The following is a 22,440-nucleotide window of genomic DNA, read 5'->3' on the forward strand; positions in this document are numbered from 1 at the left end:
CCTAGTGGCCGGTTTCCACACCATCTCCCGACGTCCTCAGACATGGATGGACATCGAATACTGACTTGTATCCCGGGTGACCTGGCTGCCCTGCCTGGGGTTACGTTGTTGATATTTACTCAGGTCAGGTGACAGGTTGTTGTAGTTGATTTTCCCCAGACCCAAAAAGCCAGTGTCTCCATACGTGTCATTTAGGACAAACATTTAACAGGATGTTCGGTGGGTTGCTCTAACTGGAGACTTCTAGTCAAGTTTGCCAGGCTGCTACACCTCAACCAGTGACTGCAGCATATAGTGTCACCCCCAGTTATAACGGAGCAGTGTACAAGAGGAGAGTAACTCCACAATGCCACCAAGAGGCGTGACTGTGTCATTGAACTATTTTGGGTCGTGCCATTAGCTCTATGGCTGTCACATGGATGCCTCGGTTCTGTTTGCCGTGGAGAACCAACTTCTTACAACATAGAAGAACATCACCTGAAGTCTGTCTTGAAATTCCTGCTCTCTCTCTCTCTCTCTCTCTCTCTCTCTCTCTTTCTCTCTCTCTCTCTCTCTCTCTCTCTCTCTCTCTCTCTCTCTCTCTCTCTCTCTCTCTCTCTCTCTCTCACAGTACCCCTCCACAGACACACGCGCACACACAGCAGCACCCACACACATGCACGCATGCACACCCCACGCGCACCATGCACACACACACACACACCCACACACACGCACGCACACACGCACAGACACACACACACACACATGCATCACACATCCACACACGCATCACACATCCACACACAGCGGTGTGAGTTGCTTATTCAGGACGGAGAGTTTCATTTTTCCTCCCAAAACCTGAGAGCCATTGATAAGGGATTTTACAGAAAAGACAGCAGGCTAGAAAGGGCTGAGCACACACTCCTCTCTCAGTAAGTACCATGCAGTATCTAATCTAACCCAGACACTAGAGGACCCATGACTGCAACAGCTTTCTAAGGATTAATACTACACCCTATTTCAGGGTAGTTGCATTTAGAAATTAATATTTAATAAAGATGAACCTGTTTCTCTTAGCTGTGTCCAAAATGAGGTGCTTGAATTGAGAAATCTTGTGCTCTCGATAGGAACCATGAAGCAGAGGATCATACGGTAAACGATGCTACAGTAGCTTTGACCTTGTCTGATTTAACCCTTGTGTGGTCTTAACCTCCTGTATACTCCCCTTGTCCTAAGGGTCAAAAATGACCCGTCTTCACTAAACCCCTCAAATAAAGCAGCTTAATTGAATTTTAAACAACAAATCTATTTTGCATGAAGAAACAACCCGTCATTCATTACAAACTTTGTGAATATCTGGTTTTTCCCTCTTCACAATGCAGAAAGACAGCATTTAATCAGTGGACACCACTCGTTTTTATAACAAAGCACCTGTCATAATTTTTTTTTTACTAAAGTGGAGGTTTATTATTATTATTATTATTGCTAAAGATGCTGCATATGTGTAAACATAATTAGTTTTGCTCTCCCTTCTTTGAATGTGTGGGGTTACAAGTGCCTTTCCCAGCTGCTCCAGGAACGCCCTCCTCTTGTTCCGCTTATCAGGCATCCAGGTAGGATTGATCTTGTTCCATATCATGATGGCATTGTATGATGATGTTATGGAACATGTTAACATCAATGATGTTATGGAAGAATACCAGGGGCCAGCGGGCAGTCATCCTCCTGCAGCTGTAAGTTCCGATCACCTTCTCCAGGTTGTCCACGCCTCCTTTGTTGTGGTTGTAGTCCAGGATGATGGCTGGCTGGCTTCCTGTCCTCACGATCACTGATCTCAGCCGTTTTCCTCACATCAACACCATTATCCCATGAAACCCTAGACCCACTCCAATTTGCATACCGCCCAAACAGATCCACAGATGATGCAATCTCTATTGCACTCCACACTGTCCTTTCTTACCTGGACAAAAGGAACACCTACGTGAGAATGCTATTCATTGACTACAGCTCAGCGTTCAACACCATAGTACCCTCAAAGCTCATCACTAAGCTAAGGACCCTGGGACTAAACACCTCCCTCTGCAACTGGATCCTGGACTTCCTGACGGGCCGCCCCCAGGTGGTGAGATTAGGTAGCAACACATCTGCCACACTGATCCGCAACATTAGAGACCCTCAGGGGTGCGTGCTCAGTCCCCTCTTTGTACTCCCTGTTCACCCACGACTGCATGGCCAGGCACGACTCCAACACCATCATTAAGTTTGCAGACGACACAACAGTGGTAGGCCTGATCACCGACAACGACGAGACAGCCTTTAGGGAGGAGGTCAGAGACCTGGCCGGGTGGTGCCAGAATAACAACCTCTCCCTCAACGTAACCAAGACTACGGAGATGATTGTGGACTACAGGAAAAGGAGGACTGAGCACGCCCCCATTCTCATCGACAGGGCTGTAGTGGAGCAGGTTGAGAGCTTCAAGTTCCTTGGTGTCCACATCAACAACAAACTAGAATGGTCCAAACACACCAAGACAGTCATGAAGTGGGCACGACAAAGCCTATTCCCCCTCAGGAAACTAAAAAGATTTGGCATGGGTCCTCAGATCCTCAAAAGGTTCTTCAGCTACAACATTGAGAGCATCCTGACTGGTTGCATCACTGCCTGGTACGGCAACTGCTCGGCCTCCGACCGCAAGGCACTACAGAGGGTAGTGCATGCGGCCCAGCACATCACTGGGGCTAAGCTGCCTGCCATTCAGGACCTCTGCACCAGGCGGTGTCAGAGGAAGAATTGTCAAAGACCCCAGCCACCTAAAAATTGTCAAAGACCCCAGCCACCCCAGTCATAGACTGTTCTCTCTACTACCGCATGGCAAGCGGTACCGGAGCGCCGAGTGTAGGACCAAAAGGCTTCTCAACAGTTTTTACCCCCAAGCCATAAGACTCCTGAACAGGTAATCAAATGGCTAACCGGACTATTTGCATTATGTGCCCCCCCCCCTCTCTCTCTCCCCCCACCCACTCGCTCTCTCTCACTCTCTCTATCTCTCTCTCCCCCACCCACTCTCTCGCTTTCTCTAAAATCCATCTACGCCGCAAACCAAGTAGTCAATAAGACCCCTTATACACACACATTGGCACACATGCTCCCCTGTCCACCAGTGAGTCAATATAGTTCAGTTATCATTAATACACTCAATCTCAAAGCCCATGGATCACTGCATCCCAATCCTCTCCAGTTCGCACACACGCAAACAGACAGACACACCCGCAGACACACACAGATACACACACACTCCTCTTCCCCAAACACGTCACTGTGCCTGATGGACCCACCAATCCCCCTCACCCTCCTTCCTGTAGTATCTGTGACCTAGCAGTAATGCATTACAACAGTTCTGTTATGACAACTAATAGAGAGTGTACATGCTCACTATGGTCCTACTGTAAGTTGTATTCCACACGATATTTTACTAAATGACACACTAACCTGTACTCCCATCCTCTTGTGATATTCTCCCTAAGACAAGTATTACACTCCCCCTCTCTTCTAACCTGCAGCTCAGCCTTCATCCTTCATGGCTGTTAAATAGGAAATTACCCATCAGAATGAAATATCAAACTCTATTAATGGCTCAGGTTAGGGGTCTCTAGACTCATCAACAGCAGTATACAGTCTCACTCAGTTACTTAGCCTATTGCCCGACTGCCCATGTGTGTAAAGCGGTGTAAAAACAGAGCCATAGATATGACGCTGGTGTAAAATATTTGATTTTAGCTCTGTCAATGTGCGTAAGGTTCCATGGCACAGTGACATTGCCTACAATTGCTGACGGTGAAGTCCCCTCAAGTCAGTTGCACAAAGCTCTTCTTGTCTTCTGGACATTCCAACCTGGACTCAGGGGTAGACGTAACATATAAACGAAAATCCGGGACACTCAAATTAGCATGATATGTTACGTTCGGTATGATATGTTTAAATTTGTGGATGTCCATCATCCATTTTGTATGATACAATATGTTACGGATTACAATTTGTATGATATGTTACGCTTTGCAAACAATTGCAACAGATTCCAAAGTATGATACAGTATGTTACGAATTCCAATTTGTTGTGGTTAACATTAGCTAGGTGGCAAATGTTAGCTAGGCTAGGGGTTAGGGTTAAGTTGAGGGTTAATGTTAAGGTTAGAGTTAGGAGTTAGGTTAAACGGTTGAAGTTGGAGATAGGGTTAGCTAACATGCTAAGTAGTTGGAAAGTATTTTAAATTGAATACGTAGTTGCAAAGTTACTAATTAGCCTTTAGTTGTCCGTGATGAGATTCGAACACAACCTTTGGGTTGCTAGATGTTCGCGTTATAAGGCCACCCATCCACCCTGACCAATCACCCTCCTTTCATTTTTGCCTTAAGTAACCTTCTGTCTTATGTAACCATACCAAACATAACATATCATATGAATTTGGTTATGTTATGTCTAGTCTATGAGACCAGGCTGGACATTCAGGTAGGTAGACTACTACTGTATTTCATTTCCAGCTTCCACTTCTGGACGCCAACATTCATCACACACTGCCAGTAACACATTGAGGTGAAGCCATTTGTCACAATACCAATTGGCTTAACTCACATTCTAAAAAGCATTGCTGGAGTTCCATACAGCAGATGAATGGTCTAAGACGAAAGGGGCACACTATCAAAAAGGATATGAAAATGCACATTATATTCTGACCAAGCTATATCACTTCATCATGCCAAGTGTTTGTCTAAAAATGGTCTATCATCGGTCATGTCTATGAGAGATGAAGGTGCAGACGGACTCAGACTTGCACTGTTTGATGTATGATCCCTACGTGGTAGTCAGTGGCTTAGCTGAACAAACCCAGTCACCTGTGCAGACATTATACTGCCACCTAGCAGACAATACCTGTCAAGTCTGGCACAGCTCGTACTAATAGTGGTCAAGTAGGCATATATCATGGCTTTTGAATCTTGTTTTGCTGCAATGGGACTTAGAACGTATGCCTCCTGAGACATACACATGAAATACACGCGCGCGCGCACACACACACTCGTACGGCAAGCGGTACTGGTGCATCAAGTCTGACAACAGGCTCGTGAACAGCTTCTATCCCCAAGCCATAAGATTGCTAAATAGCTAACAAAATAGCTACACTGACTTTCTGAGTTGACCCTTGATTTGACTCTATACACACTCTCAGGGCCCTACACACTCACGCAAACTGACATTTCAACACACACACACATACTGTAATATGCACACACTTTTATACTGACTCTACACCCACCCACTCACATACAATCCTCATATATGCTGCTGCTGCTCTGTTTATCAATTATCATCACTCCAGTATCATTGCACATTGTAAATGAGAGAGAGAGAGAGAGAGAGAGAGAGAGAGAGAGAGAGAGAGAGAGAGAGAGAGAGAGAGAGAGAGAGAGAGAGAGAGAGAGAGAGAGAGAGAGAGAGAGAGAGAGAGAGAGAGAGAGAGAGAGAGAGAGAGAGAGAGAGAGAGAGAGAGAGAGAGAGCAATGCACTATTAGCAGTAAAATGCTTTGAATGTTTTTATTCAATGAGCTGATATACTGTCTTTTAGGATCTTCCATCCAAGTGGGTTGATGGTTAAATTATGAACATGTCTATAACGTGCGGTGGCACTTATGGCCAAACATTATATTTCCCCTTCTACTCACAGAGCTCTGCTTCCTTTCAGATGGATGTGAGGGAGAGCTGTGCTTAACACGCTTGGTTTTTAAACGTTCTGAGACGGGAGAGAAAGTGGCAGCTCTTTATAGTGGATAACGTTATAGATCATCAAAGCACAGCGCTTTAACCAGAAATAACATAGAAAATGCATAAAGAACACCAGGGCCATGTTCAGTACAGAGGAGTTTTGAAACGTTGCAGATAGAAATTAATATGAATAGAGCCAAGATGATTCTTTATTCTACATATCAAATCAAATAAATCAAATCCAATTTTATTTGTCACATACACATGGTTAGCAGATGTTAATGCGAGTGTAGCGAAATGCTTGTGCTTCTAGTTCCGACAATGCAGTAATAACCAACAAGTAATCTAACCTAACAATTCCACAACTACTACCTTATACACACAAGTGTAAAGGGATAAAGAATATGTACATAAAGATATATGAATAAGTGATGGTACAGAACGGCATAGGCAAGATGCAGTAGATGGTATCGAGTACAGTATATACATATGAGATGAGTAATGTAGGGTATGTAAACATAAAACATAAAAGTGGCATAGTTTAAAGTGGCTAGTGATACATGTATTACATAAAGATGGCAAGATGCAGTAGATGATATAGAGTACAGTATATACATATACATTATATTAAGTGGCATTGTTTAAAGTGGCTAGTGATACATTTTTGATCAATTCCCATCAATTTCCAATATTTAAGTGAGCTGGAGTTGAGTCAGTATGTTGGCAGCAGCCACTCAATGTTAGTGGTGGCTGTTTAACAGTCTGATGGCCTTGAGATAGAAGCTGTTTTTCAGTCTCTCGGTGCCTGCTTTGATGCACCTGTACTGACTTCGCCTTCTGGATGATAGCGGGGTGAACAGGCAGTGGCTCGGGTGGTTGTTGTCCTTGATGATCTTTATGGCCTTCCTGTGACATCGGGTGGTGTAGGTGTCCTGGAGGGCAGGTAGTTTGCCCCCAGTGATGCGTTGTGCAGACCTCACTACCCTCTGGAGAGCCTTGCGGTTGTGGGCGGAGCAGTTGCCGTACCAGGCTGTGATACAGCCCGACAGGATGCTCTCGATTGTGCATCTGTAGAAGTTTGTGAGTGCTTTTGGTGACAAGCCGAATTTCTTCAGCCTCCTGAGGTTGAAGAGGCGCTACTGCGCATTCTTCACAACACTGTCTGTGTGGGTGGACCAATTCAGTTTGTCCGTGATGTGTACGCCGAGGAACTTAAAACTTACTACTCTCTCCACTACTGTCCCGTCGATGTGGATACGGGGGTGCTCCCTCTGCTGTTTCCTGAAGTCCACAATCATCTCCTTTGTTTTGTTGAGTGTGAGGTTATTTTCCTGACACCACACTCCGAGGGCCCTCACCTCCTCCCTGTAGGCCGTCTCGTCGTTGTTGGTAATCAAGCCTACCACTGTAGTGTCGTCCGCAAACTTGATGATTGAGTTGGAGGCGTGCATGGCCACGCAGTCGTAGGTGAACAGGCAGTACAGGAGAGGGCTCAGAACGCACCGTTGTGGAGCCCCAGTGTTGAGGATCAGCGGGGTGGAGATGTTGTTACCTACCCTCACCACCTGGGGGCGGCCCGTCAGAAAGTCCAGTACCCAGTTGCACAGGGCGGGGTCAAGACCCAGGGTCTCGAGCTTGATGACGAGTTTGGAAGGTACTATGGTGTTAAATGCTGAGCTGTAGTCGATGAACAGCATTCTCACATAGGTATTCTTCTTGTCCAGATGGGTTAGGGCAGTGAGCAGTGTGGTTGCGATTGCGTCGTCTGTGGACCTATTGGGTCGGTAAGCAAATTGGAGTGGGTCTAGCGTGTCAGGTAGGGTGGGAGTGGTGAGGGTGGAGAGGCATGTTTGTTCTACATAGCATATTTCTATCTGAATGTAACAAAACATTGCGTCCTGCTGAACGTGACCCCAGAGTCAAGGTTAAGGAAGCAAGGGAGACTTGGGATGAGGAGATTTTGACATTAACATGTAGTTAAATCTGATATATGGTGGTAAAACTTCATAAAATGAGAACTAGATTCACTGTCAATTCAATTATGATTATATGAAAATGGAACAAACTGTTTATTTCGGTTTAATTTAACCTGGTATTTCAGACACATACCATGGTTCTTCCATGCGCCTAACTCCACCCGATCGTCACAAATCTGTGTTGGGCACAGCATCGATCAAAATCAAAGTGGGACATACAATCAGAATCAGATCACCGTGGACCAGGTGGCACGAGGGAAGAAGCTCTTCAGGTGGCGGGTGGTTGTGGTCATGGTTGACCAAATCACAACTCCTGACCAACATGCAAGTTATAACCATAGAGATAGATATAGGAGTAATTTTTACATCTGCGCCATTACAGTGTCTTCGACTGCATGGGCAGCGCCATTGAGGCTACAACCCATAGGAATCCCCACCCAGTTGACTAATTTGACTACTTTAAAATGACAGAAGCATGGTGGAAGTTGTCAATGGCGCTGCCCATGCTAAAATGACCTTTTGGCCACTAGAGGCCTCTATCATTCTCTATGGTTATAGCACAAGTTTTAAAACAGGAGGCAGGAAACAGGAAGTTTAGGGAAGAAGAGTTAACAGCTCAATGTTGCCCCCCTGTGGTGAGAGAACAGTATAGTGTCTTTACCTGCTCGGAGGAGGTACCTTTGGGACTACATCCCTGGGTCTAACAGCCCTGGGAAGAGTGACCATTATGGACAACTGCAGATATTTAGAGAAATTATATTGTTAGAATTACACAGATTAGCACTATTGGTTTGGGTAATTAGATGAAGCAATTTCCCAGCCGATATCATGATAATCCATTTTTATATAAATTCCATTTGAAAAACTTAGTTGACTTTAATGATGTTAATGTAATGACAGCTCACAGCATTCTCTCTGATTAACTGTTACTCTTCAGTGTAGCCTCTCTGTTACTCTTCTGTGTGTGTGTGTGTGTGTGTGTGTGTGTGTGTGTGTGTGTGTGTGTGTGTGTGTGTGTGTGTGTGTGTGTGTGTGTGTGTGTGTGTGTGTGTGTGTGTGTGTGTGTGTGTGTGTGTGTGTGTGTGTGTGTGTGTGTGTGTGTGTGTGTGTGAGAATGATGTTAAAGTGGAGAAATCCAGAATGAATCCCTCTTGGCCCAAACAGGGAGCAATCAGGGCAGTCTTATTCTAACTATTATCAGTCCTTAGCCTCCAGGCATCCTGCCCTGTCATCAGTGTTGACTTTCACCGCAAGGGCACTTTCACCCGGCAGACACACACACACACACACACACACACACACACACACACACACACACACACACACACACACACACACACACACACACACACACACACACACACACACACACACACACACACACACACACACACACACACACACACACACACACACACTGTCCTCCCTCTTTCCCTGTCCTTCACTCCCTCTCTCTCTCCCTGTCTCTCCCTGTCTCTCCCTGTCTCTCCCTGTCTCTCCCTGTCTCTCTCTCCCTGTCTCTCCCTGTCTCTCCCTGTTCTCTCTCTCTCTCTCTCTCTCTCTCTCTCTCTCTCTCTCTCTCTCTCTCTCTCTCTCTCTCTCTCTCTCTCTCTCTCTCTCTCTCTCTCTCTCTCTCTCTCTCTCTCTCTCTCTCTCTCTCTCTCTCTCTCTCTCTCTCTCTCTCTCTCTCTACTGCTGCAAACCCTAATCGGCAATCTCTCAGTACTTCCCATACCTCTTTTTCTCTACGTCAACCCAGCTAACAATTCTAGGGAAAGAGAATGTTTTTGTAATGTTACCTGTAATGTTCCCCAGATGTTGGAGTGTCCAGTTTTCTGTTAGTAAGGGAAACATTCTATGTATGTTAGCAAAAACCTCCTGAGAACCTATGTAGGTTAGGATTTTTTTTTTTTTTACTTACCCAGAACGTGGTTGCCATGTTCTCAGAATATCATAAATTAATGTTCAAGACGCGTTTCATTGGAATGTTGAAAGAGCATTCCTGTGTCCAGTTTTCTGAGGGTAAGGATAATATTCCATCAAAGTCCCATCAAAAATATACAGAAAATGGTTGCCATGCTCTCGGAATGTAAGATATTAATGTTCTTGGCACGTTTCATGGGAACTTTGCAAAAACATTCCTATGTCCAGTTTTCTAAGAGGGTCAAGGGAATGGTCTCTTGGAAACAGTCCTTGCACGTCACTGGAACATTCCTGTGAAAACAGTTAGGTGATGACCTAATGAGACTCTTAATGTCTGGGTTCCATATATTTTTCAGCCTCGTGACCACACTGCAAATTCCAATATTCCACTGCTGTTGGGCTAAACTATTTGGGAACTGGATATATATTTCTAGCTAGTCCACATGAGTAAAAGTGCAGACTTGGAAACCTAAATAAGTGTTGCACAGCAAGGTGACCATGCTAATTTGGGGCTAGCTGTTCTAGCATTGATTGATACACTCACAAAAGCTTGGATTTCTTTCGCTGTAAAGCATATTTTCAAAATCTGACACGATAGGTGGATTAACAACAAGCTAAACTGTGTTTTGGTATATTTCACTTGTGATTGCATGATTATAAATATTTTTTGTAATATTTTGCACCCTGCAATTCAGCAGTTGTTTAGGAAAATTATCCCGTAAAAGGGATCCGTAGCGCAGAGAAGTTAAGGGAACATTCTCTAAATGTTTGTTGTTAGCTGGGAACCTCCTCTAGTAACCTCTATGCAAGCCTTTTCTCTGTTGGTTAGTGTGGTGTGGTGTGATGTGATGTGATCGCTGTGCAGCTTTGGACCCAGACCGGGCTTTGTCTGTGTGTGTGTGTGCTCTGTATGTTAGTATTTGACAAACAGTAGCAGTGAAAGGGAATAACGAGGGTGATGACCACCAGGCCTCTGATAATCAGCCTGCCTCATTGGCCCTGTCGGCCCAGCAGACAGCCCATCACAGGGTAAATATATATCTATTCTTTCACTACTGCACCATGGGAATTTCCATGAAGTCATCCACCGTTTATTTCCTGTCGCAGAGTGACATACGACCCCACTTTCACCTCCATGGCAAATGTTTTATTTAACCTTTATTTAACTAGGTAAGTCATCACAGGAAGGCTAATGGATTTGGTGTGTGTGTTTGTATTTGTGTGTGGAGTGTGTGTGCGTGCGTGCTTGCACATGTGCGTGTGTAAGTGTCTGTATTAAATGTTGTTTATACACAAAAAAACGATTCATATGGCATTTCCTTCCCTCCTCCTCCTCCGACCCCTTTTTAGAGAATCTAACTGGCGATAGACTGCCGATAGGTACTTATCAAAGTAGGAGGCCGTTCCTTTTCTTGCTCGAACAAAAGATGTACTTGGTACCGACTAACCTTCCATTTCTACTTGTAGAATCGCAATGCCTCTCAGTGGCCCGACAACGTGGCTTTGAGCCAATCAGAGAGCACAAACCTCCACATGGGGGAACCAACAGGAGTGACAACAAAAAGGAAAAAAAGATGTTGGTTTAGCTAACGTTAGCTAGCTAGCAAAATAAATTGGCTATGGGATTATGGAGAGTGAATTAAATTGTTTCTTCGTCATCTTGCTAGCTAGTTATTTAGCTCTAGCCATCTGGCTAGTATCAACTTGCCAGGCTAAGGGCTTGTAAGTAAGCATTTCACGGTAAAGTCTACACCTGCTGTATTCGGCGCATGTGACAAAAATAAAGGGTAGCAATGAAATTCACACAGCCTGTAAACCCGGGGAAGTGGCTCCTGCCAGGCCCTTAGCATCCTGCAGTGATCAGGTTGCACTTTAACACAACAGCTCTGTTCAAACAGTAAACCAAACAGCAAGAATCCGCCCAAAAAAGTATTTTGTTTAGAAGTAAATACACTACATGACCAAAATTATGTGGACACGTGCTCGTCGAACATCTCATTCCAAAGTCATGGGCTTTAATGTGGAATTGGTCCCACCGTTGCTGCTATAACATCCTCTTCTGGGAAGGCTTTCCACTAGATGTTGGAACATTGCTGCGGGGACTTGCCTCCATTCAGCCACAAGAGCATTAGTTAGATCGGGCTCTGATGTTGGGCAATTAGGCCCGGCTCGCAGTCGGCGTTTCAATTCATCACAAAGGTGTTCGATGGGGTTGAGGTCAGGGCTCTGTGCAAGTTCTTCCACACCGATCTCGACAAATCATTTCTGTATGGACCTCGCTTTGTGCAGAGGAGCATTGTCATGTTGAAACTGGAAAGGGCCTTCCCCAAACTGCTGCCACAAAGTTGGAAGCACAGAATTGTCTAGAATGTCATTGTATGCTGTAGCGTCACTGAGCTCTTCAGTAAGGCCATTCTACTGCCAATGTTTGTCTATTGGATGGCTGTGTGCTCGATTTTATACACCTGTCAGCAACGGGTGTGGCTAAAATAGGTAAATCCACTCATTTTAATGGGTGTCCACATACTTTTGTATATATAGTGTAACTAGTGATTACAGGCTAATGTGAAATGGTAGAACCTGCTGTAGCCAAACTAGAGATGTGCATCTTCATTAGATAGACCCGTAAAACACCAGTCTCAACGTCAACAGTGAAGAGGCGACTCCGGGATGCTGGCCTTCTAGGCAGAGTTGCAAAGAAAAAGCCATATCTCAGACTGGCCAATAAACATTTTATATTAAGATGGGCAAAAGAACACAGACACTGGACAGAGGAACTCTGCCTAGAAGGCCAGCATCCCAGAGATGACTCTTCACTGTTGACATTGAGACTGGTGTTTTGCAGGTACTATTTAATGAAGCTGCCAGTTGAGGACTTGTGAGGCGTCTGTTCCTCAAACTAGACACTCTAATGTACTTGTCCTCTTGCTCAGTTGTGCACCGTGGCCTCCCACTCCTCTTTCTATTCTGGTTAGAGCCAGATTGCGCTGTTCTGTGAAGGGAGTAGTACACAGCGTTGTACGAGATCTTCAGTTTCTTGGCAATTTCGTGCATCGAATAGCCTTCATTTCTCAGAACAAGAATGGGCTGACGAGTTTCAGAAGAAAGTTATTTGTTTCTGCCCATTTTGAGCCTGTAATTCAACCCACAAATGCTGATGCTCCAGATACTCAACGAGTCTAAAGAAGGACAGTTTTATTACTTCTTTAATTAGCACAACAGTTTTCAGCTGTGCTAACATAATTGCAAAAGGGTTTTCTAATGATCAATTAGCCTTTTAAAATGATAAACTTGGATTAGCTAACACAACATGCCATTGGAACACAGGAGTGACGGTTGCTGATAATGGGACTCTGTACCCCTATGTAGATTTTCCATAAAATAATCTGCTGTTTCCCGCATTAACAGTGTATTTATGATCAATTTGAGGTTATTTTAATGGACAAAAAAGGTGCTTTTCTTTCAAAAACAAGGACATTTCTAAGTGACCCCAAACTTTTGAACGGTAGTGTATATGAAAATTCAAATAAATTGCAAAAAATAAAGAAAAACCATTGAATGAGTAGGTGTATCCAAACTGGTACTGTACATGCACGCGTGCACGTGTGTGCGTTTGTGTGCGCATGTTCGGGGTTATGCACATATTGCTTGTAGTTGTTGGTTTGTTGTCTTGATGTCAGGGCTCTTAGCCTCGTAAATACTAAACTGATTGTAAGCTTGTGAGAATACCAGATGGTTGTTCAAGCTTATAGGGCTCTGGGTCCAATCACAAAATCACTTACATTCTGAGTCAGCATTATGAAACATTCATCACACTGAAACAGTCCTTTACTGTAGGTCATCTTCACAGTGCCTGAAACATTTTTAAATGTGTTGTAAAGCTCAGCTTTATTTAACTCCACTGCTAACACTCTAACGCAATACTTTCTCAGTCACATACACTCTGCACCCTTCTCCGCCACAACGCATCCCCCATTCTACCTCTCCACTCTTCACCCTTTCCCGTAGACCTTAGCATTGATTAGTAATGATAATAAGAATATAAAGACCAGGTGTAAATCACTCATTTGACCTCACACACACAAAGACAACAACTAATCACACACACACACCAGACAGCCTCTCCCACGCACATCGCAGTGTCTGACACCCCGTTGATTTTTTTGGGCCAACTCCAGGCGGGCAGCTGCCCAGCCAAAACGCAGGCACATCAAACCACAGACCACAGTTTTGTCATGCCTTATGGCTGACTTCCTTGTCCTGGCCGCCAGGCTCAGATAACACTCATTGTTAACCCAAACACCGTAACATGAGAAAAGAGAGGAGCCCTGTATTGGTGGCACACCCAGATCCTTAACACCCTGTGCTGCTGTTACATGGTGGTCAATGGAGGATGCTGAGGGGAGAACGGCTCGTAATAATGTCTGGAACGGAGCAATTGGACAGGCATCAAATACATAGAAACCATGTGTTCGATACCATTCCACTAATTCCGCTCCAGCCATTACCGCGAGTCCGTCCTCCCCAATTAAGGTATGACCAACCTCCTGTGATGGTGGTCGTATGGTAATCTTGTCCACCAGTCGGCTCGCTCTATGTAGTCGCAATCGAGCCTGGGAAAGAGTTTAGTTGTATGGTTGTAGACCTGGATCGAAGAGTTTGCGGCTGAGTAGTTGAGATGGGGATTTGCTCCCAGACCTGGGTTGGGTGGGTTCAAGAAGTATTTCAAACACTTAAAGCTGGAATCCTTAATGGTGAAAGTGCCACGTCCGTTTGCGATATTACAACAACAGATAAGTTACTGCAAACGACCAACACTGTTTTCTCCTCTCGAACATCATTGCACAGGCGATAGAAGAGCACAATATGTACTACAAATGTTTTTACCTTGCTGCACGAAGCTCCTCGGCTATGCAACAAAAACAGTAACAACTGTGGTGGGGTGGCCAGTGCCGCTGTTTCCCCATACTGCGGATTCCATTTTTAAGCAGGGCTTACAGTAAATCTTCATATTACGAACACCTCCAAAGAGCACATTCTAAATGTTTTCTTCACCTGTTCCCACTCAAGCAGCGCCACGGCTACTGTCATCCTTAAAGTGTGCTTGATTGAGCTTGTTTGGCTCTATGGAACCAATGGAATAGTTCCAAAAGTGAAAGCCTCCGCCCTTCTGGCATTCCAGGTAAACTCAATCAAATGCTGACAGTGTTAATCTGTCCTTTGGAAAGATAGAATCGGTGGGACACTGTTTATAAGCCCTGGTTACATTTACAACTCTGTTTACGATTTACACATAATCTGAATTACAGATATTATGAGGGAATACTGGGCTGGTTATCTTGGATTAAAACAGAAGCCGAGGCATCAACAACATGCATATACCGTATTTCCCTCACTCCTTTCTCAAAGAACCATAACAACTGACAAATTCACCCAACTACAGTAATGCAGCTCTCAATCTGTGGAAGACACTTTTTAACGAAATTAACGGGTGACAAAATGCCAAAACTTGACTTTGCAGAAGTGCAAGGTCATCTTCATTAATATTGTGTTCATGGGTTATTCTGTCACTTCATATTCAGTCAGGCATTGCAGTGTCACAGAGAAAGTAGTGATTGACAGTTTAAATTACATCTACATGGGAAGTGTTGGACACCATAAAAACTACTTCTTTCCCTTCGAGCAGGCACAGTCACCAAACGGACATTTCAGTAGTGCAGGCCTACACATTTTAGAACCCAGCTTTGTGTGGCCTCCACGACAGCCCCATCCCTGTGAATGGGTAGCCTGTACTAGAACATTTGTGGTGGTGGTGAGAGAGACAGTTAATCAGGTGTTGCTGGATGTGTGCATTTCATATTTTTGCAGTTAAAATGTCTAATCATGCCCCAGCAGTCCTGGGTATTAGCTGTCCCTCTGTCCTTGGTCTCTTCAGGCCATTGGGGGTGTGGAGGCTGGCTAAGCCCTGGTTAAGCACCTGCTTGCCCTATGGCGCTGGGCTGGGTTTGTATTAAGCCCAGTGTCACTGTGGACCATACCGTGAGTGTGTGATGCATAACACCCACTGTCTGAGTGGGAATTGTGGAATTCCTTTTTGCCTCTGTTAGCAATGTGTCCCGACGCTGGCAGAGTGGAACGGAATGGGACAGGGGGGCTGACCAGTGTCATTGTTTCAGAAATACACAGACAGCCATGGGAATGGGAATGGGAAAGAGAGAGAGAGAGAGAGAGAGAGAGAGAGAGAGAGAGAGAGAGAGAGAGAGAGAGAGAGAGAGAGAGAGAGAGAGAGAGAGAGAGAGAGAGAGAGAGAGAGAGAGAGAGAGAGAGAGAGAGAGAGAGAGAGAGAGAGAGAGAGAGAGAGAGAGAGAGAGAGAGAGAGAGAGACAGAGACAGAGACAGAGACAGAGACAGAGACAGAGACAGAGAGAGGGAGACAGAGACAGAGAGACAGAGAGAGAGAGAGAGAGAGACAGAGAGACAGAGAGACAGAGAGACAGAGAGAGAGAGAGACAGAGAGACAGAGAGAGAGAGAGAGACAGAGAGAGAGAGAGAGAGAGAGAGAGAGAGAGAGAGAGAGAGAGAGAGAGAGAGAGACAGAGACAGAGAGAGAGAGAGAGAGAGAGAGAGAGAGAGAGAGAGAGAGAGACAGAGAGAGAGAGAGAGAGAGACAGAGAGAGAGAGAGAGAGAGAGAGAGACAGAGAGAGAGAGAGAGACAGAGAGAGAGAGAGAGAGACAGAGAGAGAGAGAGAGAGAGACAGAGAGAGAGAGAGAGAGAGAGAGAGAGACAGAGAGAGAGAGAGAGAGAGAGAGAGAGAGAGAGAGAGAGAGAGAGAGAGAGAGAGAGAGAGAGAGAGAGAGAGAGAGAGAGAGAGAGAGAGAGAGTGGCCAACATATAACCTGCCACTGAGGTGCATTTTTGGACAGACTGCACCCCTCTGGACGACTACTGTTTCAGACTGATAGCAGCACCGCAGACCCTCATCATCAGACAGACACAGGACAGCAGTAAGTCTCTCCTGTCTTTCTGTGTTTATGAGCTGTGAAGTGTTTCTGTGTCAAGTGTTTCTCAACTCCCAGCGATGTTTGTGTTTGTTTGTACCTCATGAATTATTTGGTGAGCATGTTCCTACACTCACCGTGTGGGAGCAGGGACGCCATTAAAGAGTAATAAAATCAATAGAGACCAGGTGGTAATATTTTGAACACACTCCCTGTACTAACACAGATATCAATTCTGATATTAAAATTGTAACAATAAAAATTTGCCTGAGTTAGTATAGTATGGGCTACGAGCCTAAAATGTTCTCCTGAATTGAAATGACATCTTCCCTCCTTACTTTCTTTCAGAAAATGAGCTTGGCTCGGATCCACGATAAACACAAGCTAAAGAAATACTGGGAGGAGAAAATCGAAAGTCACGGCGATATGATGGGGAGTGAGGAATCCAGAATGAAGAGCAGTGCTTTATCAAAGTAAGTATCTCTGTCAATAGCCACACTGCCTTATCGACTATAGACCATCACTGTTATGAAGAATAGTGCAGTAGAAAAGTGGATGTTCAAACCCCAGGAAAAGGAAAATGCATTTTATTGTCTTATTAAAGTCTACTTTATAGACAGTAATTACCATTGGAACTCTGTCTCCATGCACAACCATAAGCTACTTACACTAGGGCTCATTGAGTAATTGGCTTTGGTCCCCCCCCCCCACCCAAATGTTCAGCATCCATCTCCAGAGGATAAATACAATGTTTCTGTCTTTTCCACAGTGTTTCTTTACTGCAACACAGCCTGTTGGTTTGGTAGCCTATAACTCAATTCTGCACAGGACAGTAACTAGTCTAATATCGGAACCAATCACCTCATAATGGGCATCTGTTCTTGAGATGCAGCTCAGAACTTAACCGACAGTAACCAAGACAACACGCCTTGCGCCCTTGAAGCATAAATGACATGCAAATGAGTTCTAATCGATTGCAGGCTGAGGCGGGTAGACTACAGAGCCTAGCTACAGACAGGCAGGCAAACAGGCAGGGAGACAAGTAGGAAGATGTGCAGGCAGGCAGATAGGCAGGCAGGCAGAGAGACAGGCAGTCAGGCAGTATGTTGTGCTCTGCCGCTGCAGTCAGGTCAGTAGGGATTAGAACGTATGTCAGGTTTTGGCCAAGACTGTTCGGGTTTTGGTCACTAGATGTCCCCATTGCACCTTTTTTGTACCTTTTGTTTTTCTTGCTCTAATTATTGTTTGCACCTGTAGGTCATTCCCTTGTTAGTATTTAAACCCTGTGTGTTCCTCAGTTCCTTGCTCAGTGTTTGTAAGTTAGCACCCAGCCTCAGCCCAAGCCTTGTTCTTTACAGATATTTATTTTATTGGATTTTCCAGAGGTTCTCTGGTTTAGTTCTTGTGTATATTTTGAGTAGTCTTTTGAGGTTTGTTTTTTCCCTGCTGTTTTTTACCACTTTGTGGAGTTTCTTTTGTATTTTGGAGGATTTCCATTTTGTGCCTCTTGGCTTTATTTTTGGACATTGTGGATTTAGTTTCTTTGCCTGAAGATTTTGTTCTTTTATTAAACCACCATCTCTAGTACTGCTGTGTCTGCCTCATCTTCTGGGTTCTGACGATTATTAGTGACTGTTTCTCGCACCGGGTCCTGACAACGTATTGTTACAAATGCACCCTAATCCTTTCTCTGTGGTCCTGTGACTAATCAATGTGAGCAGAATGTGTTTCCTTTGGAACAGCTGGGAGGGGCCCTCTAAAGCAGCCCTAACCCTCCACCGCCTGTAATGAATATATAGATTGTTCACACACAGAACAACACAATGGGCCTTATAGGCTGATCCTCCCTGTATTAATATGTGTATCTGTGTGATCCACAAATCCCCTTCGTTACAAAATGAAATAACTGACTGCAAAGGTAATTGCTGCCAGGGAGGGGTGGATGAAGGGAGGGAGCGAGGGATGAGTGAAAGAAAGGTAGAGAGGTTAAGAAATACTGTCTCATTACTCCACTACCAGCATCAGGCCTAATGCTGAGTCACTGGTGAATTGTGTTCAGACCTGGGTTCATCTACTACTTGAAATCTCTCAAATACTTTGAGCATTTGCTATAGCCTACCTGGAGTGTCAGGTGTGCGAAGTTTGTCGTTTTGGGACCGTTCTATAGACCCATTTCCCAGCCACGCCATGAGAAGTTGCACGCACAGTATGTCATCGGAAAACTCCTTATTTACCTAGCAGTGGATAGGATCACATGCAACTTCAACTGCAGCTTGTGCAATAGCAAACGCGTAATCAGATGGTTATCGTCTACAACATCGCAGATCGCAGCTAGCAAGGCAGAGAGGCAAGGTGAAATATCTCAAACAGAGTTAAATAAAGCCAGAAGGTTAATATACTTGTTGAACATAGTTATAGCCAACAATCTTGTGTGTTTTCTTGATCATCACTCACTCACTGTGAGGGTCCCAACATTAACGTCCTGCTACAGAGCTTTTAGATGTTGGGATGAGCATGACATTTGACGGTAAACAGAAAATGGCTCTACAGGTGGTCCATTAAGTACTTGAGATGATTTCAAATAGTATTTGAACCCCTGTCAGATCACTAGAGATATGATCAGCATTGTTTTTGATGGGTGATTGTGAAATGTGGAGTCTGTGTCATGTGGCCAGCCGGGGAGGCTGGTTGATGTCGATGGACACGTTGTAGGTTTGAATAGGATCACGTGTCAGAGTAGCATCTTGTTTATGTGAGTGACAGGGAGGGCAGTGGAGGTGACACGATGTTAATTAGCAAATCAATGCGTTAGTTATTAAAGTCATCTCCGTGTTAAAGGACCACTGCCGCAGGACATTATAAAAAGGCAGAGGAAAACAGATTTTACTCCAAAAGAGATGTGTAAATATTAGCCATGGTGATTAGAATATGCACTTCATAGAGCCATGATAGGTTTCGGTGTTGTATTCTACAGACATGTTGATGCTGTCATTGCAAGTCCTCCATGTATCACACTGTCAATTATTTTATCAGATTGATTGTCCATGAATAAAAAATGGGTCACGTTCATCACCCTTCCAACAGGCTGCGGGACGAGTGGCTCAGGAGGCTGAAGCTTCGAGAACCAACCGCAGCTGGAGCGTTTCGAAGAGAAACACATCAGGAGGGACAAGATGTCCCAACAGGCCGTCAAGATACCCAGTCAATGATATTCGAATCTACATTCTAGAATCTACATCGTTCTAAGCCATCTGACTGAGGTCATGATACGTAGATTAGCCTGGGTGCCATCTCTGTTCAGATACTACATTCCACTCATTGCAACTCCTGTCATTTTCCAAAGACAATCTTTGGCAAATGACAGGAGTGACAAGGAGTGGAATATTAGCTAAAAAAGACTGGGACTCAGACTGATGATGTAGGGCTAACTAGGACTAGCTTCTCCATTTCAGATGATGACATTAAGACTATAGGTTGAGGGGAAATACTGTAACTGAAGTGAAGTTTACTTCTCGTGAGGGAGACGGTATGGCAGAAAGTCAAATGGATGGGATGTCGCCGAATGATTAGTTGCAGAGCCATGCTGTACAGACTTTGTCATTAACACTCATTTTGTCGTTTTGAGGCGACCATCTGTTGTGCAGTAAAATAAGTGCAGGGGAGTATGTGAAGACTTGACTGTACATCAGTGACAGTCGTGGTGACAGGTGGGGTAATTATATTCATTTTTTAACTTTGTTCGGAGTGTCGGAGAAATATACAACGTGATCGGGAGGAAACATGATGAAGATTGACAGAATATGTGACGTTTTTTTCAAGAAAGAAAAGTATGGAAAGTACAGAGAAACCGTAGAAATGTGTCAATGTCCCAATTTCCGGGCTTGAATATAAATAGAATTTCATAATGTTTAACCTAAATTATCTGCGTGATTATTGTATTATTCTGTGTAGAATTCAACTCCAGACTCAGTGGCAACATTGAGAGAGGGGAAAGCATCTATTCTGAGGCATGTGAAATTGAAAGAACTCATCTGAGTAAATAAAAATGCATGTGGACAGTTTCCGAGGTTTCTGAGAGATGTGTTCAGGCCTGGTTATACTGTAGGCGTAGTTCCTTTATCTGAGGGGAGAAGTTAGTCTTTCAGTCATCAGTTTAACAAAAATTAGAATTGTGCTTTGAATTGACACTCTATCGATGCGTTTAGCGTGTCTACTTATGTCTTGATGTTAAGACAAGCTATGAAAGGGAGCGCTGTTAGCGTTATCTTCTTTTCAGTTTGATGTGATGAAAAGAAAATGGCTGATGTCTAAAAAAACATCCTACAGCATCACGTGACTATGATTGAGAAGAGTAAAATCATACATTGTCAATGGCCAAGGAGACAGCTTCTGATCAAAATAGAAATTATTTGACAGAATGTACAAGATTGGGAGATGGTACAGTATAACATTACGCAGTAACTGACATTACAGAGTAATTTACTCCTGAGGTGCTGACCTGTTGCACCCTCTATAACGACAGTGATTATTATTTGACCCTGCTGGCCATCTACAGTCCCTTAAGAAAGCATTAATACCCCTTGACTCATTCTACATTTTGTTGTGTTACAGCCAGAATTCAAAATGGATTAAATTAATTTCTCTCTCTCTCACTCATCTACACACAATACACCATATTGACAAAGTGAATGCATGTTTTTAGACATTTTAGCACATTTATTGAAAATGAAATACAAAAATATCTAATTTACATAAGTATTCACACCCCTGAGTCAATACTTTGTAGAAGCACCTTTGGCAGCGATTACAGCTGTGAGTCTTTCTGGGTAAGAGTTTTCCACACCTGGATTGTGCCCATTATTCTTCTCAGAATTCATGTTTTGCAATATTTTTATTGTGTAAAGGCTTCCTTTTTTTCACTGTCATGTAGGTTAGTATTGTGGAGTAGCAACAATGTTGTTGATCCTTCCTCAGTTTTCTCCTATCACAGCCATTAAACTTTTAAAGTCACCATTGGCCTCATGGTGAAGTTCCCTGAGCGGTTTTCTTCCTCTCTGGCAACTGAGTTAGGAAGGACGCCTGTAACTTTGTAGTGACTGGGTGTATTGATACACCATTCGAAGTGTAATTAATAACTTCACCATGCTCAAAGGGATATTCAATGTCTGATTTTCTACCAATAGGTGCCCTTCTTAGCGAGGCATTGGAAAACCTCCCTGGTCTTTGTGGTTGAATCTGTGTTTGAAATTCACTGCTCGACTGAGGGACCTTACAGATAATTGTATGTGTGGGGTACAGAGATGAGGTAGTCGTTCAAAAATCATGTTAAACACTATTGCGCACACAGTGAGTCCATGCAACTTATTATGTGACTTGTTAAGCACATTGTTACTCCTGAACTTATTTAGGACTTCCAAAACATAGGGGTTGAATACTTATTGACAAGACATTTTAGTTCTTGTTTTTGTTCTTTCATTTGTAAAAGTTGCAAAAACATAATTCCACTTTACCATTATGTGTTATTGTGTGTAGGCCAGTGACAAACAATATCAATTTAATCCATTTTTAATTCAGGCTGTAACACAACAAAATGTGGAAAAAATCAAGAGGTGTGAGAACTTTCTGAAGGCACTGTAACAGAGATAAGAGTTTTAGGACACAACAGCTTAAAACTAAAAGCAATGCATGCAACATTCCAATCAGGCATGGACTGAACTTCAAACCATCTTTTGTTTTGGTCAACGTCTAATTTCTTAATCACTATTAATTAATCATGCACATTCAGTACCTCAACCAGTCAGAA

At 43.9% G+C, this 22,440-nt stretch overlaps 1 long non-coding RNA gene across 1 annotated transcript; it reads left to right on the top strand.

The window, feature by feature from the left end:
- The first annotated feature begins 16,366 nt into the window (after positions 1 to 16,366).
- Positions 16,367 to 20,698, top strand: LOC139543657 (uncharacterized). The gene is made up of 3 exons (XR_011668745.1): positions 16,367 to 16,643; positions 16,986 to 17,110; positions 19,722 to 20,698. It is a non-coding gene; the product is annotated as an uncharacterized lncRNA (long non-coding RNA).
- The last annotated feature ends 1,742 nt before the right edge of the window (positions 20,699 to 22,440 follow it).

Source organism: Salvelinus alpinus, chromosome 18 (genome assembly GCF_045679555.1).
Source record: "Salvelinus alpinus chromosome 18, SLU_Salpinus.1, whole genome shotgun sequence".
In the NCBI taxonomy this organism is placed as follows: domain Eukaryota; kingdom Metazoa; phylum Chordata; class Actinopteri; order Salmoniformes; family Salmonidae; genus Salvelinus; species Salvelinus alpinus.